The sequence below is a fragment of the Podarcis pityusensis genome (assembly GCF_964106645.2).
Source record: "Podarcis pityusensis genome assembly, chromosome: 2".
Classification (NCBI taxonomy): domain Eukaryota; kingdom Metazoa; phylum Chordata; class Lepidosauria; order Squamata; family Lacertidae; genus Podarcis; species Podarcis pityusensis.
In genome coordinates, this window is record NC_138029.1 from 6,470,051 (window position 1) to 6,479,777 (window position 9,727).

A 9,727-nucleotide genomic window follows, 5' to 3' on the forward strand; every position below is an offset into this window, starting at 1 on the left:
AGCAGGCAAGGCATTGTGAGACCATGGAGTGATTCTCAACCACTTTGGCTGAGCAATCGAATTCGTACGACTCTAGAGAAGCTTGTGTGCAACTAGGGAAATATGCTGAATGGCACGGGCCCAGTCAGAAAAAGAGATCAGGTGCTACTATTGCTTTGATGTACATCTGTGAAGGTGTGGTTTAGAAATGCGTTATTAAATAATTTAACGTGGAAATGTAGTGCAAAATGTGTTCCTTACTGACTGGAGCTGATCCTTCAAGATCTAATAGCATGATGATTCCTGACACTGTTGATTGGAGTGTTCTGACATGGAGCCACATTCATATTTTGCATATGGTACATGAAGGATGAAAGAATAAAGACAAGCATTTACCACACAAAGTTGTTGCGACTAAAATTGCTACTTTATTGGTAACATCATTTAGCATCCAAATGTGTTATTGTTGACAACCAAATCCTACTAGCGTCCAATACCACAAAGTCCTAAGACATTGCACAGAAGACGGTCTTGAGGCACAGAGCCTTGGAGAGCATCAAGCTCTGCAGGTATAGGATCTGGAATGAAAGTTGAAGACAGGATTGTTAGTTCCTTTCAGAGACACAGACTCCATGGATGTCCTGTGCCCTTGGCAGCTCTGCACTGTCACAGCAAGCCTGCCTACTTAGTTTATTTACAGGAAAGTCTTGTACATCAAAGAGGGGATTTCTAGAAAGTCTAAATGATTGTACCCTAGAACAGTTGGTCATGGATGTGACCAGAAGGGTGGCAATTCTGGGCATTCAGGACCTGGTGGAAGATGTGTTGTCAAGCCAGGAGGGAGCCGTGCCCACAGTGCTATTAAACTAAACATACATGTGAATGGCCAATTGCCAAAAAAATCCAACACAGTCAAATTTGATTTCAAAAGATGAAACAACCAAAAATCACGGGACGGGCAAAAGTTGAAAAGCAAAGTCAAGAGGGTCAAATCAGTGATGGTCACCTACTTGGGTGGTTCTAACAGAGGATTAGATAAATTCATGGAGGACAAATCTATCATCTGCTACGAGTTGAATGCAACTGCAGGTGGGCAGAGTACTGCTGCGCTCATAGGATATTGCAGGCTTCCCAGGGGCATCCTGTGGCAACTGTGGGAACAGGATGCTAGACTGGATGAGACATTGGCCTGATCCAGCCCGTTCATCTTATGTTCTTAGGGAAGGGTAGCAAACGGAGGCAAACAGTTTTGCTGAGAAATAGTGGTTCACATTTTGAATGCCAAGATACTCACCCGTCCCTTGTTCACCTTCATGTGGTCCTAGAGGGAGAAAGTAGGAAAGCGTGAGACCTCCTTCCAGTCATTGGCAGCCAAGGTTGGCTGAAGTTATTCTACTGCCGTGTTTACTTAAACCGCATGAAAATTCATCAGCATTAGGGGGCCAATTTCCCCTAATAAACACATTTTCCTAATCCTTCTATCAGTAAAAAGGTTCAATGAGTGTCAACTACTTACCTGCGGACACCATGGCAAAAGCAACCCAAACAACCAAAAGGAGGACCCAGAATTTCATGACGATCACTGAAGAGGAGAGGAAGATTCTCAAGATTCTTGGAGGGACGTCACAAACTGACGGTTCACCTGGATCCAACTTCTCTTTCTTATAAAGGCACAACCTTCCAATCAAATGCGTTGGCTGAGCTGATGCAGTTTTGGAGCCTTGAACGGATTAGCTAGTAAGCAACCTTTGTCTGTGAAAACAGCACCCACACCCACCCCCGGTAAAAATAAACAAGACAGCATGTGATGATGTGTGCAGTGTGCCATGGGCTATGTGCCCTTTCTTCGGATTAAGTCTTGGTTCTTAACTGCCACTGAATTCAATCTCTGCCTCGCTTCCAAGGAGGGACCCTTAGATAAACTAGGGCCAACAGCAACCCAAGTGTTTGTGAAAGCATTTAAAGTCCTTCACAGACTGCCAGCTGGGAATGTGGCCTTCCACCTGACATAGCAGAATTTGAGGATCGAAGTGAAGAAGGCCTTTTCCTTTTTCCGTTCCTACCACCACATGCTTTTCATAGTTGTTTTACCCATGTTCTGTAATTTCTTCTCCCATTCTTCTTTCCACAGTAAACTTTTGCCTTATTGCCTTCTTCAAAACCTGCCACTTTCTTTCATCTCATTTCTGGTTCTTTTATAGTCCCTTTCTTCTCCTGGATCAGCTGTCCTCTTTTATCCCCTTCCTTTCTATTCCCTGTTTATTTATCACTAATATCAAAGGTTAATAAATAGTATCTTGCTTTCAGATTCCCTTCTGGCCTTTAGCTCTCAGACCTTCTTTTTCCTTCTTCCTCTGACCCTCTGTCTTCTTCTGAACCTCGACATGAAAGGAGTTGCTGGTGGTGGCATTGGCCCTGTCCAAAGGCTATGGCATGTGTGGGGGCTGGGGCACGCAAGTGAGGAAGCCCTGGGCAGGCTGTGACATTGTGACCCACCTGAAAGTGACCCAAAGCCAACAGCTTGGTCCTGGCCCAGCTAACACTTTGAGGACCACTGGTCTAGACTCCAGGTCACTGGTTCTCAAAGGGTGTAGCACATCACACTGGTGTGGCAGGAGAGGAGGGCAAGTGTGGTGAGAGGAGTCAAGGACGACAATCAAAGAAACATTTCAGAGCAGTATAGTATGGATAATTTTTAATATATGTATTTACAGACTATGGATATATCCCCCCCCCCCCGGAAAAAAAATGATATCTCATTGTAGTTTCAGAAATCTATCCATTGCTTCCTTGTTTTACAACTTTAAGAACAGCTGCAAAAATCACCCTGTCCCAATAAATAACCTGTTTTCACCCCTCAGCCTGGGAAAAAGTGTGGTCTGCTGAACTGCAGATGGCTCAGCAATGAACCTTATCAGTTCCTTGGCAAGTTCGCAGACTTATTTTATCCTTTTGGAAGATAAATAATACTTCCAATTAAATTAGATTCCAAGTCCTTTTAGCGTTATTCAGAACTGTGGTTCTGTTCCACAGTTTATTATCTCATCTCTTCTAGCATGCGCCAGTACTTTAGTCCGAATTAAGCTCTACTTAGCTATTGTGGGAGTTGCCTCTACTAAGGCAGACCGGAACCGGGAGCCGAAAAATGTATGTCTTTTAGTTTTTTGAGTTGTGTGACTCAGATTGAGTCTAGTAGACCCAAAAAATTAAGCAATGTGGACCAAAGGTGCTTCTGTGATTAGGGGCTGTAGTGAAGTTAGGAAATTTCAATAGACCAAACTTTGGTCAAGTCAGAAGCAAAGCATTGTGGGAAGACCAGAAGGCCAAAGGATTTATGGGGAATGCGTTTTTGTTGCTTTAAGTGGAGACTTGCTGTCTATGGGAGTGAGAATCCTTATGGTAGGCATCTGCAGGAAGAAACTTCTCCAAGTTGATTAGTGGTATTCTAGCACCTGGTACTTAACAAGGCTGTCTGGGTGTGAATGAGTTATCAACCCTAATCACTCTGGGAATGTGTATCTGGTGAGTCTCTGAAAAATAAGGAGGAACTCTTTGATCCAAGGTCCTGAGAATTAACAAGCTCAGCTGTCACAAGTTATTAGTCAACTAGCTGACCATTGGTGAATTTAAACATAATCAAGAATTATGATTGGATCTGAGTTCCGTTTCCATGTGAGTTTTAGAAATAAAGACCCTAAGAAAGAAGCCGTGGGCGTGCTCTGCAATCCGCCCATCTGTCAATTGCCAGCCTGACAGTCCTCCTCCTGCATTGACATGTGTGTCTTTGTAATGAAGATCTCTTCTGTCTTTGAGATGCGGATTCCACTGAGGACTTTGAAATCATTCTAACTTTGCCTTTGTTCTCATTTGTAAGTATGTTAGCTAGCTATACTCTACCATGTTATTGTTTTCCTCTTTGAAACGTATAAGAGATGTCCCTACTTTTTAAGTATGTTTAATCTTGTTTTTAAATAAATTTTTAAAAGGGAACTTTCTTTTGTCTTGTATGCCATTCTGAGGGAAAGCCTGAGTCCAGGGCCTGACCAATCAGCCGCTACTGTATCTGTTGAATTTCTGCCTGCAGTTTGCGGAAACAACTTGCAGGGTGGGGCAGCCGGTAACTAGGAAGGATAACCTTCTCCCTTGGGTTAGACCTTCTGGTGCCCTGATACAAGGGAGTGGTGGCAGCAACTATCCTTTTTTGGTGCATTTTGTCCCGTAAAAAGGTATATGCCTCCGGCCGCCATTCCTCTAAACCTGATCCAGCTGGATGGTAGGACAGGTGAGGGAGGGGCGAGTGGCCGGAGCATTACTACAGGGGCCCTGAAACTTAAGTTTCATCCATTTCATAGTCTCTGGCCTTCTCCCTTAATGTCCCATGATGTCAGCAGGCAAGGCATTGTGAGCCCATGGAGTGATTCGCTCCCTCACCCTTCCCTCCCTGAGCTGGCTGTGGTACCCAGGCAGAGAATGACACCCCCTACCCCTGCAGGTGTCTCTAAGGCCAGACAGCTCCCTCCTTCCCTGCTGGCACCTGATGTCAGGGAGGAAGTTTTTTTGTGGCCTCACTTAGTCAGCCTCCCCACAGCACTTGGGCACTGGGTTCTATCATATGCCTCTGCACCACTACCACTGGACAACAAGGAGGAGACTGAAAGACAATGGCGCCATTTAGCTCTCCCGCTAGACACACTCCACCCTTCAGTTTTCCCCTGGCTAAATCTATTTCTTTTTAATGCCTTCAACAAGTCACCATGTATTTAGGTTGGGCTGCATTGAGGATAAAGACACTGAGTTTGAGACCCATTTACTCCATTAGCCTTCAGTTGCTGTATCATCTAACCCAGGGCTCTGCAACCTTCAAGACAAAAAGAGCCACTTGGACCCATTTCCGAAGAAAAAAAACGTGGGAGCCGCAAAACCATTGCGACATTTAGAACAAATATAACACTGCATATATTGTTTCTTACCTTAATGTCCGATCTGACAGTGGGCGGGAAGGTGACGTCGGGACGGTGCGTGACTAATGCACGCACCGCCCCCATGCGACGTCACAGCCAGTACAGCGCCCGCCACAGTGGAGAGTGTCGGGGCGCACAATGTGCCTCCTCCCCTTGCTAGTATCCGCCCCGGAGCCGCGGCAAAGGTGTAAAAGAGCCACATGCGGCTCCGGAGCCGCGGGTTGCAGACCCCTGACCTAACCAAATCTGATTGTCATCTAGTCAATCTCAGTGCTTGGTTTTAATAATAAACAGGACCATAAACAGCATATGGTGAGGCTTTAGAGAATATTCCAGAAATGGTACCTCAGAAGAGTTGAGTGTGGTTATGCATGTAAAGAAGAGACACATTATTTTTCACCACTGTGCCACACCTGGAAAAATATGGTGAAATGAGTCCCATGTTTTTAGTGGACGAGGTTTGCACACACAATCAAAATGTGAAAAGGCAGCACCCGTTTGGCTGAGCAATCGTATTCGTATGACTCTAGAGAGGCTTGTGTGCAACTAGGGAAATATGCTGAATGGCACGGGCCCAGTCAGAAAAAGAGATCAGGTGCTACTACTGCTTTGATGTACATCTGTGAAGGTGGGGATTAGAAATGCGTTATTAAATAATTTAACGTGGAAATGTAGTTCAAAATGTGTTCCTTACTGACTGGAGCTGATCCTTCAAGATCTAATAGCATGATGATTCCTGACACTTGTGTTGGTTGGAGTGTTCTGACATGGAGCCACATTCATATTTTGCATATGGTACATGAAGGATGAAAGAATAAAGGCACGCATTTCCCACACAAAGTTGTTGCAACTAAAATGTCTACTTTATTGGTATCATCATTCAGCATACAAATGTGTTATTCTTGACATCCAGATCCTACTAGCGTCTCCAAAGTCCTAAGAGACCGCCTAGAAGACGGTCTTGATCCACAGAGTCTTTGAGAGCATCAAGCTCTGCAGGTATAGGATCTGGAATGAGAGTTGAAGACAGGATTGTTAGTTCCTTTCAGGGACACAGACTCCATAGATGTCCTGAGCCCTTAGCAGCTCTGCGCTGTCACAGCAAGCCTGCCTACTTAGTTTATTTACAGGAAAGTCTTGCACATCAAAGAGGGCATTCCTAGAAAGTCTAAATGTTTGTACCCTAGAACAGTTGGTCATGGATGTGACCAGAAGGGTGGCAATTCTGGGCATTCAGGACCTGGTGGAAGATGTGTTGTCAAGCCAAAAGGGAGCCGTGCCCACAGTGCTATTAAACCAAACATACATGTGAATGGCCAATTGACAAAAAAACCCAACACAGTCAAATTTGATTTCAAAAGATGAAACAACCCAAAATCATGGGACGGGCAAAAGTTGAAAAGCAAAGTGAAGAGGGTCAAATCAGTGATGGTCACCTACTTGGGTGGTTCTAATAGAGGATTAGATAAATTCATGGAGGACAAATCTATCATCTGCTACGAGTTGAATGCAACTGCAGGTGGGCAGAGTACTGCTGCGCTCATAGGATATTGCAGGCTTCCCAGGGGCATCCTGTGGCAACTGTGGGAACAGGATGCTAGACTGGATGAGACATTGGCCTGATCCAGCCCATTCATCTTATGTTCGTAGGGAAGGGTAGCAAACAGAGGCAAACAGTTTTGCTGAGAAATAGTGGTTCACATTTTGAATGCCAAGATACTCACCCGTCCCTTGTTCACCTTCATATGGTCCTAGAGGGAGAAATTAGGAAAGCGTGAGACCTCCTTCCAGTCATTGGCAGCCTAGGTTGGCTGAAGTTATTCTACTGCCCTATTTACCTAAACCGCATGAAAATTCATCGGCATTAGGGGGCCTATTTCCCCTAATAAACACATTTTCCTAATCCTCCCATCAGTAAAAAGGTTCAATGAGTGTCAACTACTTACCTGCGGACACCATGGCAAAAGCAACCCAAACAACCAAAAGGAGGACCCAGAATTTCATGACGATCACTGAAGAGGAGAGGAAGATTCTCAAGATTCTTGGAGGGACGTCACAAACTGACGGTTCACCTGGATCCAACTTCTCTTTCTTATAAAGGCACAACCTTCCAATCAAATGCGTTGGCTGAGCTGATGCAGTTTTGGAGCCTTGAACGGATTAGCTAGTAAGTTACCTTTTTTCTGTGAAAACACCCCCCCCCCCGGTGCAAATAAACAAGAAAGCATGTGATGATGTGTGCAATGTGCCATGGGCTATGTGCCCTTTCTTAGGATTAAGTCTTGGTTTTTAACTGCCACTGAATTCAATCTCTGCCTCGCTTCCAAGGAGGGACCCTTAGATAAACTAGGGCCAACAGCAACCCAAGTGTTTGTGAAAGCGCTCAAACTCCTTCACAGACTGCCAGCTGGGAATGTGGCCTTCCACCTGACATAGCAGAATTTGAGGATCGAAGTGGAGAAGGCCTTTCCTTTTTCCGTTCCTACCACCACATGCTTTTCAAAGTTGTTTTTACGCATGTTCTGTAATTTCTTCTCCCATTCTTCTTTCCACAGTCAACTTGTGCCTTATTCCCTTCCTCAAAATCTGTCACTTTCATCTCATTTATGGTTCTTCTACCCTCCTGTATTGTTGGACTGTATGTATCATGTTCCTTTGCACCAATACTGTTGGACTTGATGAGGAGGAGACTAAAAGACAATAGCAGTTTTAAACCAACAATTAAGCATACATAATTGAATCCCTAGCACATAGTCTGTGGCACATGGCAACCATCATCACCTGCTTTCTAGTTTATTTCTGCCAGTGAGGTGTCTTCTGTTTGCTAATCTATTCAGGATGAAACGGTAGTTTCATCAACTCTTCCAGCATGCTGGAATGGTGCTTCATACGTTCATGACTACAGGATGAAGGTCCATCAAAAATGAAAACAACAAGGAGGGGGAAGGAGGATGAAGAGCTGGATCCAGACTCAACTGCAGATTGTTTGTGACTTCCAATTATCTGCAAGCAACTTTCCTTGAGCTAGTGCCCTTCAGATATTTTTAGCAGAAAAATACCATTAGAAATGATACCTATGTCAACACAATACCTTAATTTACGACTGATTCAGTGAAGCACAGTGCGCAGATTATAGTGTATAGAATATGTGATCAAAAAGGAAAAGCTTGGCAAAGGATAGCAGATGATGACAATGTGAACAGGAGCTGGAACACATTATATTATCTGCAAATGTTGAAGGTAAATTTTCTCTGGATGGGCAGAACATTTGCCACATAATCCCCATCCAAATGTTTGCCCATCCAGAGGAAATTTACCTTCAATATTTGCAGAGAACTTTTGGCTCAGTACCAGTGTTTCCAGAGATTATGCAGTGGAATCCAAAATTTTGCAGTATTTGAGAGCCAGCATGCCATAGCAAGCAACATTTGAAAACACCTAGAGCAGTGATTGAGTGCAACACATGCACTACGCAGACAGGCAAGCATTTTGGCTTAGAAAACTGAACTATTTCTTCACAGCTGAGAAGGCAGCCCTCCCCCCAGCAGATGGGATCATTCTGAGCCCAACAGAGATCCCAATTGCACCTCAGGATCACAACAGGATATCACCAAGACTACAGCAAGGTCAAATCTGTGCCTTGTTGAGCCTCCAAACTCAAGCAATCCACATGTGACCACATCTGATTGGTAATGTGAAGTGGCTGTTCTGCTCCCTTTCACTCCCAGCTCCACATCATGGGTGAATCCAAGGTTTGAGCCTTGAATGTGGCTAATGGTTGTGAGGGAGATAAGGAGGCAGTTAGCGGCTTTGCCAGGTTCCCTGCCTTCTGCAGCCCGACCAGTATGAAATGAGTATTGTCTACCTATATCCGAAGCTATAAGATCCAGCTTCTCTGGGAAGTAATCTCTTTCTGCTTTCCTTTTTCTGAAGCCAGCAGGGGTGATCTAAACTAAATATGATGTCACACTGTGAGTAGTGCCAGACCCTCCCCTGCCCAAGACCACCACTTAAGAGCAAGAGAGTACTATATTTCAGGTCACCAGTCCCTTTTGGGTTTCTAACCAATCTTCTAAGTACTGGCATTCCACGGCCACCCTTCAGTACTAAAGTCTCTGACTTTGCCACACGCTTGATAGCTTGGTCAAATACACGGCATAGGCTGAATGATCAAATCTTTATTATTTTAGTAACATATAACAAATAGTTTGTTTTCAGTAGCAGTGTTTGCATACTTTGGATTTCATAGCATTGCTGATAACTCTATTCCTAATGCACATCTTAATCTTACCATGTGTTATCCCTTACTCCTTCACCTTCCACCCTGCTCTTTCCCTCACACACCTGTTCTAAACACCTTCCACACCTTCAGCCAATCAGCACACGGCACACCCCAACATTCCACCCCTTCCTCATCCCCCCCCTTGCACCTTACCTGGTATCTTACAAATTATACAAATAACCTGCATAATGTTTAAGCCTATATCTCTTAATATGCAAACCTGTGCAAGTTAGTTTCAATGACAAACACCACACAGGGCCGGCCCAACCATAGGGTAGAGTGAAGCAGTCGCCTTAGGCTGTTGAATTCCATGGGGCTGAGCAGTTGCCTGCAGTTGCCACTCCTGCCACCACCGCCAGGGTCACATGGCAGCCTCTGGTGAGATCTCACAGAACTCTTGCAAATCTTGCTGTGGCGGGACCCCAGTAAACAAGGCTTCGACAGAAGCAGGGGCGGAGGTGGCACCTTTCCATTTTGCCTCAGGCGGCAAAATGGGCTGGGACAC

At 44.8% G+C, this 9,727-nt stretch overlaps 2 long non-coding RNA genes across 2 annotated transcripts; both read right to left on the reverse strand.

Annotated features, from left to right (window-relative positions):
- Window positions 1–383: 383 nt before the first annotated feature.
- LOC308471177 lies at window positions 384–1,702 on the reverse strand. Its single transcript, XR_013982753.1, has 3 exons — window positions 1,496–1,702; window positions 1,274–1,300; window positions 384–557 (listed from the first exon to the last, which is right to left on the reverse strand). It is a non-coding gene; the product is annotated as an uncharacterized lncRNA (long non-coding RNA).
- Window positions 1,703–5,781: 4,079 nt separating this feature from the next.
- LOC308471150 lies at window positions 5,782–7,045 on the reverse strand. The gene is made up of 3 exons (XR_013982712.1): window positions 6,887–7,045; window positions 6,665–6,691; window positions 5,782–5,948 (listed from the first exon to the last, which is right to left on the reverse strand). It is a non-coding gene; the product is annotated as an uncharacterized lncRNA (long non-coding RNA).
- Between the last annotated feature and the right edge of the window lie 2,682 nt (window positions 7,046–9,727).